The 15,000-nt window shown below is 59.9% G+C and overlaps 1 non-coding gene across 1 annotated transcript; it reads left to right on the top strand.

The window, feature by feature from the left end:
• The first annotated feature begins 11,232 nt into the window (after positions 1 to 11,232).
• LOC131860809 (5S ribosomal RNA) lies at positions 11,233 to 11,351 on the top strand. The gene has a single exon (XR_009359902.1). It is a non-coding gene; the product is annotated as a 5S ribosomal RNA (ribosomal RNA).
• Positions 11,352 to 15,000: the final 3,649 nt, after the last annotated feature.

Here is a 15,000-nt window from a genome sequence, read left to right as displayed (position 1 = left end):
TGCAGGGTCGACTCAGAGAGGTCTATGCATGTGAGAGGCTGAAAGCAAGGTCGACTCGGAGCGGTCTATGCATCGGGCGCGCTTGGGGCGACTACCAGTGCCAACCCCTTATCCCGCGACGCGTCCGACAAAGAGAACATTCCAAGGCGGCAGAGGAGGTTACCAGCCGAAGGATGCAGTAGCAATAACAGGTATAGTTCCGCGGCGGCCGAGAAGACTCACCGCATAGGAATCGGGATGCGAGGCGAGGGATGCGGCGGGAAGGCCCCGACGGCTAAACGGAAGAGGCTGCAGGGCCGCCTCGGAATGGTCCAAGCATCGGATGCGATTGGGACGACTACCAGTGCCAACCCCTTATCCCGCGATGCGTCCGATACACAGATAGTTCCAAGGCGGCCGAGGAGCCTCACCGCATATCAATCGGGGTGCGAGGCGAGGGATGGGGCGGGAAGGCCCCAACGGCTAGACGGAAGAGGCTTCAGGGCCACCTCGGAATGGTCCAAGCATCGGACGCGCTTGGGGCGACTGCCAGTGCCAACCCCTTATCCCGCGATGCGTCCGATACACAGATGGTTCCAAGGCGGCCGAGGAGCCTCACCGCATAGCAATCGGGGGTGCGAGGCGAGGGATGGGGCGGGAAGGCCCCAACGGCTAGACGGAAGAGGCTTCAGGGCCGCCTAGGAATGGTCCAAGCATCGGACACGCTTGGGGCGACTACCAGTGACAGCCCCCTATCCCGCGATGCGTCCGATACGAAGATGGTTCCAAGGCGGCCGAGGAGCCTCACCGCATAGCAATCGGGGTGCGAGGTGGGGGATGCGGCGAGATGGCCCCAACGGCTAGACGGAAGAGGCCACAGGGCCGCGTCGGAATAGTCCAAGCATCGGACGCGCTTGGGGCGACTACCAGTGACAACCCCTTATCCCGCGATGCGTCCGATACGAAGATAGTTCCAAGGCGGCCGAGGAGCCTCACCGCATAGCAATCGGGGTGCGAGGTGGGGGATGCGGCGAGATGGCCCCAACGGCTAGACGGAAGAGGTTGCAGGGCCGCCTCGGAATAGTCCAAGCATCGGACGCGCTTGGGGCGACTACCAGTGACAACCCCTTATCCCGCGATGCGTCCGATACGAAGATAGTTCCAAGGCGGCCGAAGAGCCTCACCGCATAGCAATCGGGGTGCGAGGTGGGGGATGCGGCGAGATGGCCCCAACGGCTAGACGGAAGAGGCCACAGGGCCGCCTCGAAATAGTCCAAGCATCAGACGCGCTTGGGGCGACTACCAGTGACAACCCCTTATCCCGCGATGCGTCCGATACGAAGATAGTTCCCAGGCGGCCGAGGAGCCTCACCGCATAGCAATCGGGGTGCGAGGCGAGGGATGCGGCGAGATGGCCCCAAAGGCTAGACGGAAGAGGCTGCAGGGCTGCCTCAGAATAGTCCAAGCATCGGACGCGCTTGGGGCGACTACCACTGCCAACCCCTTATCCCGCGATGCGTCCGATACACAGATAGTTCCGAGGCGGCCGAGGAGGTGGGGGATGCGGCGAGATGGCCCCAACGGCTAGACGGAAGAGGCTGCAGGGCCGCCTCGGAATAGTCCAAGCATCGGACGCGCTTGGGGCGACTACCAGTGACAACCCCTTATCCCGCGATGCGTCCGATACACAGATAGTTCCGAGGCGGCCAAGGAGCCTCACCGCATAGCAATCGTGGTGCGAGGTGGGGGATGCGGCGAGATGGCCCCAACGGCTAGACGGAAGAGGCTGCAGGGCCGCCTCGGAATGGTCCAAGCATCGGATGCGCTTGGGGCGACTACCACTGCCAACCCCTTATCCCGCGATGCGTCCGATACACAGATAGTTCCAAGGCGGTCGAGGAGCCTCACAGCATAGCAATCAGGGTGCGAGGCGAGGGATGCGGCGAGAAAGCCCCAACGGCTAGAGGGAAGAGGCTTCAGGTCCGCCTCGGAATGGTCCAAGCATCGGACGCGCTTGGGGCGACTACCAATGACAACCCCTTATCCCGCGACGCGTCCGATACACAGATAGTTCCAAGGCGGCCGAGGAGCCTCACCGCATAGCAATCGGGGTGCGAGGCGAGGGATGCGGCGAGAAGGACCCAACGGCTACACGGAAGAGGCTTCGGGGCCGCCTCGGAATGGTCCAAGCATCGGACGCGCTTGGGGCGACTACCAGTGACAACCCCTTATCCCGCGACGCGTCCGATACACAGATAGTTCCAAGGCGGCCGAGGAGCCTCACCGCATAGCAATCGGGGTGCGAGGCGAGGGATGCGGCGAGAAGGACCCAACGGCTAGACGGAAGAGGCTTCGGGGCCGCCTCGGAATGGTCCAAGCATCGGACGCGCTTGGGGCGACTACCAGTGACAACCCCTTATCCCGCGACGCGTCCGATACACAGATAGTTCCAAGGCGGCCGAGGAGCCTCACCGCATAGCAATCGGGGTGCGAGGCGAGGGATGCGGCGAGAAGGACCCAACGGCTAGACGGAAGAGGCTTCGGGTCCGCCTCGGAATGGTCCAAGCATCGGACGCGCTTGGGGCGACTACCAGTGACAACCCCTTATCCCGCGACGCGTCCGATACACAGATAGTTCCAAGGCGGCCGAGGAGCCTCACCGCATAGCAATCGGGGTGCGAGGCGAGGGATGCGGCGAGAAGGACCCAACGGCTAGACGGAAGAGGCTTCGGGTCCGCCTCGGAATGGTCCAAGCATCGGACGCGCTTGGGGCGACTACCAGTGACAACCCCTTATCCCGCGACGCGTCCGATACACAGATAGTTCCAAGGCGGCCGAGGAGCCTCACCGCATAGCAATCGGGGTGCGAGGCGAGGGATGCGGCGAGAAGGACCCAACGGCTAGACGGAAGAGGCTTCGGGTCCGCCTCGGAATGGTCCAAGCATCGGACGCGCTTGGGGCGACTACCAGTGACAACCCCTTATCCCGCGACGCGTCCGATACACAGATAGTTCCAAGCCGGCCGAGGAGCCTCACCGCATAGCAATCGGGGTGCGAGGCGAGGGATGCGGCGAGAAGGACCCAACGGCTAGACGGAAGAGGCTTCGGGGCCGCCTCGGAATGGTCCAAGCATCGGACGCGCTTGGGGCGACTACCAGTGACAACCCCTTATCCCGCGACGCGTCCGATACACAGATAGTTCCGAGGCGGCCGAGGAGCCTCACCGCATAGCAATCGGGGTGCGAGGCGAAGGATGCGGCGAGAAGGACCCAACGGCTAGACGGAAGAGGCTTCGGGTCCGCCTCGGAATGGTCCAAGCATCGGACGCGCTTGGGGCGACTACCAGTGACAACCCCTTATCCCGCGACGCGTCCGATACACAGATAGTTCCAAGGCGGCCGAGGAGCCTCACCGCATAGCAATCGGGGTGCGAGGCGAGGGATGCGGCAAGAAGGACCCAACGGCTAGACAGAAGAGGCTTCAGGGCCGCCTCGGAATGGTCCAAGCATCGAACGCGCTTGGGGCGACTACCAGTGACAACCCCTTATCCCGCGACGCGTCCGATACACAGATAGTTCCGAGGCGGCCGAGGAGCCTCACCGCATAGCAATCGGGGTGCGAGGCGAGGGATGCGGCGAGAAGGACCCAACGGCTAGACGGAAGAGGCTTCAGGGCCGCCTCGGAATGGTCCAAGCATCGGACGCGCTTGGGGCGACTACCAGTGACAACCCCTTATCCCGCGACGCGTCCGATACACAGATAGTTCCGAGGCGGCCGAGGAGCCTCACCGCATAGCAATCGGGGTGCGAGGCGAGGGATGCGGCGAGAAGGACCCAACGGCTAGACGGAAGAGGCTTCAGGGCCGCCTCGGAATGGTCCAAGCATCGGACGCGCTTGGGGAGACTACCGTTGCCAACCCCTTATCCCGCGATGCGTCTGATACACAGATAGTTCCGAGGCGGCCGAGGAGCCTCACCGCATAGCAATCGGGTTGCGAGGCAGATTATTGGGAAGGGAACCCCCTGGGATGCGGCTCAAGCAGTGCCCAAAGGGACTGGAATGCGGAATCACATCGAGAGACCCAAATGCTATACGAGGGCTCAAATCGAATTATCGATTTGGCCACGACATGGACGCATCGGAACGACTACCTTTGCCGAACCACTCGCAATTGCATCCATACCGAAACCAATAGACATTTCCGTTAGAGCCCTCGCATAGCATTCGGGAATCTCGCATGCCCCTCTAAATCGACCAATGCTGGCGCTCAATGAAAATCCGAGCGCTACCACCGTTCGAGCGCCAGCATTGGTCGAGTTAGAGGGGCACGGGGGAGAATGCTCCAGTCAACACCTCCCCTATATAAGTTATTTGTCCGATTCTCGCACAACCGTAGTCTGCCTCGTCGAATCAAACAACGGTCCCAGATTCCGACTTCCGTTCCGTAGAGACCCAAAAGCTAGATGGAGGCTCGCAAGAAAGAGTGTCGGCGCATAGCAATCGGGTTTCTCGAACGTTTAGGGACCGAGCTCACTTGCGGATAGGGCAAAATCCGCCAAGCAACCCAAAAGCTAGACGGGGGCTCGAATCGAATCGCCTAGGCGGCCACAACAACGACGTGTTGGATCGACTACCAGTGCCAAACCATTCAGCAAGACTAGTCTGTGTCGAGGCCGGATAGAGATTCTCAGAGAGCGCCCGCATAGCATTTAGGAGACCTGCCGCGTCCCTCACACTCGACAAATGGTGGTGCACGTTTATAAATCCGAGCGATCCCAACCCTTTCAAGCACCAACATCGGTCGAGATAGAGGGGCACGGAGGGGGCTGCGTGAGACAACACAGTCCCCTATATAAGTTATTTGTCCGATTCTCACACATCCGAAGAATGGTCATCAAATCGGACAACAGCCCAAACTTCCGACTTCCGTCCCAGAAAGCCCAAGAGCTATCTAAAACGTTCATGGCCGGAACTCGATCGCGGCTATACCAGTCCGCCAAGCAACCCAAAAGCTAGACTGGAGCTCTAGTCGAATCACCTCTGTGGCCATTGCAAGGACGTGTTGGAGCGACTACCATTGCCGAACCATTCCGCAGGTCGAGTCCATACCAAGGCCGCATAGAGATTCACGATGAGCTCCTGCATAGCAATCAGGAGACTTGCCGTGTCCATCACAATCGATAAATCCTGGTGCAAGATTTTTGCATCCGAGCGCTCCAACCAGTCGAGCACCAGCATCAATCGACATAAACGGGCACGGGGGGAGGATGCTCGAGAACACTACCTCCCCTATATAAGTTATTTGTCCGATTCTCAAGCAGCCGAAGTCTGGTCATCGAATCGGGTCAAAGACCACAACTTCCGACTTTACCCACAATGCAAGTCATCGAATCGAACATCGGCCCCCGAGTCGGACTCCATGCGTATGTCAGGTCATCGGACCCAAATTCCGCCTTCCTGCGCATGGCGGGCCATCAATATCAACTCGGTCATCGGACCCAAACTCCGCCTTTTTGCGTATGGCACGCCTTCAAATCGGTCATCGGACCCAAATTCCGCCTTCCTGTGCATGGCGGGCCATCAACATCAACTCGGTCATCGGACCCAAATTCCGCCTTTCTGCGCATGGCACGCCATCAACTCGGTCATCGGACCCAAATTCCGCCTTCCTGCGCATGGCAGGTCATCGGACACAAATTCAGACCTCGCCAATATGCCTACGTATCGAATCGGTCATCGGACCCAACTTCCGACTTCATCCATACTGTAGGGTCTTTGAGGTTGGCGCGGTGCGCTCAACCCAGGGAGTCGACCCATCGAAGCATACACCTCCCCTATATAAGCTATTTGTCCGATTCCCACACCTGTGTAGTTTGCACCTCTGACCAGGACATCGACCCCAACTTCCGAACTCGACTGCAACGACGGCACCAGCGCCTTGGTGCGCACCTTGCGACGCACAGTCCCAACATTCGCCTTCCTGCACATGGCAGGTCATCGGACCCAAATTCCGACCTCGCGAGTATGCCTACATATCGAATCGGTCATCGGACCCAACTTCCGACTTCATCCATACCGTAGGGTCTTTGAGGTTGGCGCGGTGCGCTCAACCCGGGGAGTCGACCCAACGAAGCATACACCTCCCCTATATAAGCTATTTGTCCGATTCCCACACCTGTGTAGTTTGCACCTCCGATCAAGACATCGACCCCAACTTCCGAACTCGCCTCCAACGACCGAACCAGCGCCTTGGTGCGCACCTTGCAACGCACAGTGCCAACATTCGCCTTCCTGCACGTGGCAGGTCATCGGACCCAAATTCCGACCTCGCGAGTATGCCTACATATCGAATCGGTCATCGGACCCAACTTCCGACTTCATCCATACCGTAGGGTCTTTGAGGTTGGCGCGGTGCGCTCAACCCGGGGAGTCGACCCAACGAAGCATACACCTCCCCTATATAAGCTATTTGTCCGATTCCCACACCTGTGTAGCTTGCACCTCCGATCAGGACATCGACCCCAACTTCCGAACTCGACTAAAAAGACCGCACCAGCGCCTTGGTGTGCACCTTGCAACGCACAGTGCCAACATTCGCCTTCCTGCACATGGCAGGTCATCGGACCCAAATTCCGACCTCATGAGCATACCTACTAATCGAATCGGTCATCGGACCCAACTTCCGACTTCATCCATACCGTAGGGTCTTTGAGGTTGGCGCGGTGCGCTCAACCTGGGGAGTCGACCCATCGAAGCATACGCCTCCCCTATATAAGCTATTTGTCCGATTCCGACACCTGTGTAGTTTGCACCTCCGCTCAGGACATCGACCCCAACTTCCGAACTCGCCTGCAACGACCGAACCAGCGCCTTGGTGCGCACCAAAAGTGCGCACTTTTGGAGGGCACTTTTGTGCGCTCCAAAGGTGCGCACTTTTGGAGGGCACTTTTCTGCGCTCCAAAGGTGCGCACTTTTGGAGGGCACTTTTTGGAGGGCACTTTTCTGCGCTCCAAAGGTGCGCACTTTTGGAGGGCACTTTTTGGAGGGCACTTTTCTGCGCTCCAAAGGTGCGCACTTTTGGAGGGCACTTTTTGGAGGGCACTTTTCTGCGCTCCAAAGGTGCGCACTTTTGGAGGGCACTTTTTGGAGGGCACTTTTCTGCGCTCCAAAGGTGCGCACTTTTGGAGGGCACTTTTTGGAGGGCACTTTTCTGCGCTCCAAAGGTGCGCACTTTTGGAGGGCACTTTTTGGAGGGCACTTTTCTGCGCTCCAAAGGTGCGCACTTTTGGAGGGCACTTTTTGGAGGGCACTTTTCTGCGCTCCAAAGGTGCGCACTTTTGGAGGGCACTTTTTGGAGGGCACTTTTCTGCGCTCCAAAGGTGCGCACTTTTGGAGGGCACTTTTCTGCACTCCAAAGGTGCGCACTTTTGGAGGGCACTTTTTGGAGGGCACTTTTGTGCGCTCCAAAGGTGCGCACTTTTGGAGGGCACTTTTGTGCACTCCAAAGGTGCGCACTTTTGGAGGGCACTTTTCCTGCGCTCCAAAGGTGCACACCTAGGTGAGCACCTTCGACCACACCTTGTAGCACACCAAACTCTGACTTTCGACTTCATCCGCAATGCAGGGTCTTTGAGGTTGGCGCAATGCGCACAACCAGGGGAGTCGACCCATCAAACCCAACACCTCCCCTATATAAGCTATTTGTCTGATTCTCATACATGCGTAGCCTGCAGGAGCAATTAGGACATCGACCCCAACTTTCGGCTTCTAAACGAAAACAAGGTCTTTGAGGTTGGTGTAATGCGAACAACTAGGGGAGTCAACCCATCAAACCCAACACCTCCCCTATATAAGCTATTTGTCTGATTCTCATACATGTGTAGTCTACAGGAGCAATTAGGACATCGACCCCAACTTTTGACTTCTTAACGAAAACAAGGTCTTTGAGGTTGACGTAATGCGCACAACCAGGGGAGTCGACCCATCAAACCCAACACCTCCCCTATATAAGCTATTTGTCCGATTCTCATACATGTGTAGCCTGCAGGAGCCATTAGGACATTGACCCCAACTTTTGACTTCTTAACGAAAACAAGGTCTTTGAGGTTGGCGTAATGCGCACAACCAAGGGAGTTGACCCATCAAACCCAACACCTCCCCTATATAAGCTATTTGTCTGATTCTCATACATGTGTAGCCTGCAACAACGATTAGGACATCCACCCCAACTTCTGAATTCGTCTGCGTTGACCGCACCAAAGGTGCACGCCTTGGTGCTCACCAAAATCCGACTTCCGACTTCTTCTGCTATGCGGGGTCTTTGAGGTTGGCGCAGTGCGCACAACCAGGGGAGTCAACCCACCGAATGCAACACCTCCCCTATATAAGCTATTTGTCTGATTCTCATACATGCGTAGACTGCAGCAATGATTAGGACATCCACCCCAACTTTTGACTTCTTAAACAAGACAGGGTCTTTGAAGTTGGTGCAGTGCACACAACCAGGGGAGTCGACCCATCAAACGCAACACCTCCCCTATATAAAGCTATTTGTCCGATTCTCATACGTGTAGTCTGCAGCAGCGATTAGGACATCGACCCCAACTTCCGAATTCGTTTGCATTGACCGCACCAAAGGTGCACGCCTTGGTGTGCACCCTGGAGTGCACTTTGGTGCTCACCTCGGTGCACACTTTGGTGTGCACCTCGGTGTGCACCAAAGGTGCGCACCTTGGAGCGCACCAAAGGTGTACACTTTGGAGCGCACCACATAGGGTCTTTGAGAGGTTGGCGCAGTGCGCACACCAAGGTGGGTGTTGAGGTGCGTGCCGAGGTGGGTGGGTGCTAGGGTGCGCTCCATGGTGGGTGCCAGGGTGGGTGCGTGCTAGGGTGGATTCCAAAGAGGGTCATAGGGTGGGTGCCAAGGTGGGTTGGTGATATAGTGGGTTCAAAGGTGGGTACTAGGGTGGGTTCCAAGGTGGGTCACAAGTTGGGTGCCAGGATGCGTGGGTGTTAGGTTGGGTGCCAAGGTGGGCTCCTGCGTGGGTGGGTGCTAGGGTGGGTTTCAAGGTGGACGCGAGGGCGGGTGCCAAGGTGGGTAACAAGTTGGGTGTTAGGATGGGTGAGTGCTAGAGTGGGTGCCAAGGTGGGTGGGTGCTAAGGTGGATGCCAAGGTGGTTCACAGGGTGGGTGGGTTCTAGGGTGAGTTCCAAGGTGGGTCACAGGTTCAGTGCTAGGGTGGGTGTCAAGGCGGGTGTCGAGGTGCCTGGGTGCTAGGGTGTGGATGCCAATGTGGGTCATAGGGTGGGTACTAGGGTGGGCTGCAATGTGGGTGCCAAGGTGGGTAACATGCTCGGTGGGTTCTAAATTGGGTGCCAGGGTGGGTGTGCACCCACCTTGCCCGAGGTGGGTGCCAAGGTGCCAGTGTGGGTGGGTGCTAAGGTGGATGCCAAGGTGGGTGAGAAGGTGGGTGATAGGTTGAGTGGTAGGATGGGTGGGTGCCAAGATGGGTCACAGGGTGGGTGCAAGGGTGGGTAGGTGCTAGGGTTGGTGTCAGGGTGGGTGGGTGCTAGGTTGGGTTCCAAGGTGGGTGCGAGGGTGAGTGTCAAGGTGGGTCACAGGTTAGGTGCTAGGATGGGTGAGTGCTAGGGTGCAAAGGTGCCAGGGTGGGTGCTAGGATGGGTCGATGCTAGGGTGAGTGGCAAGGTGGGTCCACAAGTGTCAAGGTGGGTGCCGAGGTGGGTGCCAAGTCGGCGACTGCTATGGTGGATGCCAAGGTGGGTCACGGGGTGGGTGCCAAGTTGCTAGGTTGGGTTCCAAGGTGGGTGCCAACGTGGGTGCTAGGGTGCGTGGGTTAAAGGGTGTGTCACAACGTGGGTGCCAGGATGGGTGCGCACCCACACTGGCCAAGACGGGTGCGGGTGCAAGGTTGGGTTCCAAGCCCGGTCACAGGCTGGGTGCTAGGATGGGTGGGTGCCAAGGTGGGCACCAGGGTGGGTGCACCCACCCTGGCCAAGGTGGGTCACGGGGTGGGTCCTAGGGTGGGTAACGGGGTGGGTACTAAGGTGCGTGCCAAGGTGGGTCATAGGGTGGGTGCCAAGGTGGGCACCAGGGTGGGTGTGCACCAACCCTAGCCAGGGTAGGTCACGGGGTGGTTGTCGGGGTGGGCGTCAAGGAGCCAAGGTGGGTGGCAAGTAGCCAAGTTGCGTGCCAAGGTGGGTGTCGGGGTGGGTGCCAAGGATCCAAGGTGGGTGCCAAGGAACCAAGGTGGGTGTCTGGGTGGGTGCCGAGGTGGGAGCCAGGGTGGGTCCCAAGGTGAGTGCAAAGGTGGGTGCCAGGGTCAAGGTGAGTGCCAATGTGGGTTCCAAGGTGCCAGGGTCAGGGTGAGTGCCAATGTGGGTTCAAAGGTGCTAAGTTGGGTGCGAGGTTGGGTGCGAGGGTGGGTGGGTGCCAAGGTGTGCTAGGTGGAAGCCCGGGTGGGTCGGCATCCCATGGGTGTCGAGTTGGGTGCCTGATGGGTGCTTCTTGTCAAGTTTTAGTCGTCGGGACTCATTTCGAGCCTTAGAGGTCGTTTCTTGTCCGGTTGCCCTGTCTTTGACCTGGGAACCCAATTTTGGTCCTCGGGTCCCATTTTTTTTTGTCTCGCATCCCACTTTTGGCCTGTGGCCTTTTCGGGGTCGATTCTCGTTTTGGGCATCAGAGCATGTTTCTTCTCCTAAAACCCAATATTTGTTTATTAAGTCTCGGAACACATTTTTGTTCTCGTGGACCCATCATGGGTCTTGGAACGCATTTGTGGTCCTTGGGTCCCATTTTGCATCCCGAAACTTGTGTTTTGGTGCTTGATCCCTATTTTGGGTGCCCACCTTGCACCAAGTGCGCACCCGGGGCAAACCGAGCGCCTTGGTGCACCGGGGCAAGATCGAGCGTGCACCCGAGGCGCCCCGAACATGCACCAAGGTGCACTCGGCCCACATGTGAGCGCAGGTCGTTGCGCCCGAGGTGGTGTGTGGGCACCGCGTTGCAGACGGGACACTGCACGCACACGACGCCCCCTCCAGGTGCACGCACGTAGGCCGGGCCGGGTGCACACCCGACGCCCTAGCAAGGTGCGCGCACCCGGGCAGGGCTCACACTTGGCGAACGGGGCGCACTTCGCGAGGGAGGGTGTGCACCTCGACGGGGGTGGGTGGCCGGGGTGGATTCGCACGTGGGTCGCGGTTTGCTAAGTACACACTGCGACAAGCTCATAACGGGTGCGATCATACCAGCGTTAGTGCACCGGATCCCATCAGAACTCCGCAGTTAAGCGCGCTTGGGCCGGAGTAGTACTGGGATGGGTGACCTCCCGGGAAGTCCCGGTGTTGCACCCTTTTTTAGTTTTTCGCCGGGCGTCGCAATGCTATTTGAATAAACCTTTTGCCCGTTTGCGTTCTCGTCGGGGCCGGGCCGGGCCGGGGTGCGCTGCCCGCACTACCGCGCGCGCGGGGGCGACACCGAGCGCGCACCCGAGGCGCCCCGAGCACACAGGCCACGGTGCAACCCGGGCGTTGTGCGCGCACCCCGGTGCGCCCGAGGTGCTGCGCGCGCACCCAGGTGAAATCGGTGTGCACCTCGGCCAGTGCGCGCTCGGTCGAGTCGCGCACGTTGGCCAAGGTGCACGGTGATGTTTCTTACTCTAAGGTTCCGCACCAGACGCCCGGGACAGGTGAGCGAAGCTGGGCGGGGCCGGGTGCGCGGCCGGGGCAGGTGCACGCAGCTGGAGAGAGCTTTGGAGAACACTTCGGAGCGCACCAATGATGCGCTCCATTCAAAAGTTTCCTGAAAAGGCAAAAAAAGTTGAGATTATAGAATTTCCCACTTGAGAGATTGTAAAAAAAAAAAATTTAAAATGAAGGAAACGCGGGTGCCAAGGTGTGCGCGCCCGGGTGCGCAGCCCAGCCAAGGTGTGCGCACCAAGGCGCCCACCCTGGCGAAGGTGCACGCAAGGTGCGCACCCGAGGCAAACCGGACAATTAACCCAACTTTCGACTTCGCGCGCACCTGCGCACCTTGGAGCGCACTTCGGAGCGCTCCTTGGTGCGCACCAATCTTGGGCACCTCGGAGTGCACCATGGCGCCCACCAAGGTGCGCACCCGGGGCAAACCGAGCTCCGACTTCGTGCGCACCTTGGAGCGCACGAAAGGTGCGCACCATGGCGCCCACCAAGGTGCGCAGCCCAGCCAAGGCGTGCGCATCAAGGTGCGCACCCGGGGCAAACCGAGCTCCGACTTCGTGCGCACCTTGGAGCGCACAAAAGGTGCGCAACCCAGCCAAGGTGTGCGCACCCCGGTCAAACCGAGCTCCGAATCGTGCGCACCAGAGGTGCACGCCATCGTGCGCACCTTGGAGCACACTTCGGAGCCCTCCTTGGTGCGCGCCGATGTTGCGCACCTCGGAGCGCACCCGGGGAAAACAATGCAATTAACCCGACTTTCGACTTCGTGGGCACCTCGGAGCGCTCTCGGGTTCGCACCTCGGAGCACACCGAGGTGCGCACCTTTGATGCGCTGCCTTCACCAATTTCCAGAAAAGGCAAGAAAACATTAAGAAGGTGTGCGCACCGAGGTGCCCACCCTGGCGAAGGTGCACGCGAGGTGCGCACCCGGGGCAAACCGGGCTCCGACTTCGTGCACGCCGCACCTTGGAGCACACTTCGGAGCGCTCCTTGGTGCGCACCAGGGCGCGCAACCCAGCCGAGGTGCCCACCCCGGCGAAGGTGCACGCGAGGTGCGCACCCGGGGCAAACCGGGCTCCGACTTCGTGCACGCCATGGTGCCCACCGCGGCGAAAGTGCACGCGAGGTGCGCACCCGGGGCAAACCGGGCTCCGACTTCGTGCACGCCGCACCTTGGAGCACACTTCGGAGCGCTCCTTGGTGCGCACCATGGTGCCCACCAGGGCGCGCAACCCCGCCGAAGGTGCACGCGAGGTGCGCACCCGGGGCAAACCGGGCTCCGACTTCGTGCACGCCGCACCTTGGAGCACACTTCGGAGCGCTCCTTGGTGCGCACCATGGTGCCCACCAGGGCGCGCAACCCCGCCGAAGGTGCACGCGAGGTGCGCACCCGGGGCAAACCGGGCTCCGACTTCGTGCACGCCATGGTGCGCACCGCGGCGAAGGTGCGCACCCGGGGCAAACCGGGCTCCGACTTCGTGCACGCCGCACCTTGGAGCACACTTCGGAGCGCTCCTTGGTGCGCACCAGGGCGCGCAACCCAGCCGAGGTGCCCACCCCGGCGAAGGTGCACGCGAGGTGCGTACCCGGGGCAAACCGGGCTCCGACTTCGTGCACGCCGCACCTTGGAGCACACTTCGGAGCGCTCCTTGGTGCGCACCATGGTGCCCACCAGGCCGCGCAACCCAGCCAAGGTGTGCGCACCAAGGTGCACGCGAGGTGCGCACCCGGGGCAAACCGGGGTCCGACTTCGTGCACGCCGCACCTTGGAGCACACATCGGGGCGCTCCCGGGTTCGCACCGGCGTTGCGCACCGTGGTGGGCACCTCGGAGCACACCAAGGTGGGCAGCGAGGTGCGCACCTTTGATGCGATGCCTTCACTAATTTCCATAAAAGGCAAAAAAAAAACGAGATTTTAAAATTTCCGTTTTGAAAGATAGTGAGAAAAAGGGAATGCTGGTGCCATCTTGAGCCCGCCCTGGTGCGCAGCCCAGCCAAGGTGTGCGCACCAAGGTGCCCACCCTGGCGAAGGTGCGCGCCCGGGCAATTAACCCAACTTCCAACTTCGCGCGCGCCAGGGTGGGAGCGCACCCAACAACCGGGCCTGGGAAGAGCCAATGCGAGAAACCCCACCAAACGCTCTGACAAAAAAAGAGGGGGCGCTCCAGTAACCCCGCTTCGGAGCGCACCCTGGGCAAACCCAGCCAAGGTGCCCACCCCGGCCAAGGTGCAGGCGAGGTGCGCACCCGGGGCAAACCGGGCTCCGACAACGTGCACGCCGCACCTTGGAGCACACTTCGTAGCGCTCCCGGGTGCGCACCTCAGAGCACACCAAGGTGGGCAGCGAGGTGCGCACCTTTGATGCGCTGCCTTCACTAATTTCCAGAAAAGGCAAAAAAAAAAGGAGATTTTAAAATTTCCGTTTTGAAAGATAGTGAAAAAAACGGAACGCGCGTGCCATCTTGAGCCCGCCCTGGTGCGCAGCCCAGGTAAGGTGCCCACCCTGGCAAAGGTGCGCACCCGGGCAATTAACCCTACTTCCGACTTCGTGCGCGCCAGGGTGGCAACCGGGCCTCGGAAGAGCCAATGCGAGAAACCCCACCAAACGCTCCGACAAAAAAAGAGGCGGCGCTCCAATAACCCCGCTTCGGAGCGCAGCCGGGGCAAACCCAGCCAAGGTGCCCACCCCGACGAAGGTGCACGCGAGGTGCGCACCCGGGGCAAACCGGGCTCCGACAACGTGCACGCAGCACCTTGGAGCACACTTCGAAGCACTCCCGGGTGCCCACCGGCGTTGCGCACCGTGGTGGGCAGCGAGGTGCGCACCTTTGATGCGCTGCCTTCACTAATTTCCAGAAAAAGGCAAAAAAAAATGAGATTTTAAAATTTCCGTTTTGAAAGATAGTGAAAAAAAAGGAACGCGGGTGCCATCTTGAGCCCGCCCTGGTGCGCAGCCCAGGCAAGGCATGCGCACCAAGGTGCCCACCCGAGGTGCACACCCGGGGCAAACCGGGCTCCGACTTCGTGCAGGCCGCACCTTGGAGCACACTTCGGAGCGCTCCTTGGTGCGCACCATGGTGCCCACCAGGGCGCGCAACCCAGCCAAGGTCTGCACACCAAGGTGCCCACCCCGGCGAAGGTGCACGCGAGGTGCGCACCCGGGGCAAACCGGGCTCCGACTTCGTGCACGCCATGGTGCCCACCGCGGCGAAGGTGCACGCGAGGTGCGCACCCGGGGCAAACCGGGCTCCGACTTCGTGCACGCCGCACCTTGGAGCACACTTCGGAGCGCTCCTTGGTGCG

Source organism: Cryptomeria japonica, unplaced genomic scaffold (assembly GCF_030272615.1).
Source record: "Cryptomeria japonica unplaced genomic scaffold, Sugi_1.0 HiC_scaffold_15, whole genome shotgun sequence".
NCBI lineage: Eukaryota > Viridiplantae > Streptophyta > Pinopsida > Cupressales > Cupressaceae > Cryptomeria > Cryptomeria japonica.
This window is presented reverse-complemented; position numbering and strand designations above follow the sequence as displayed.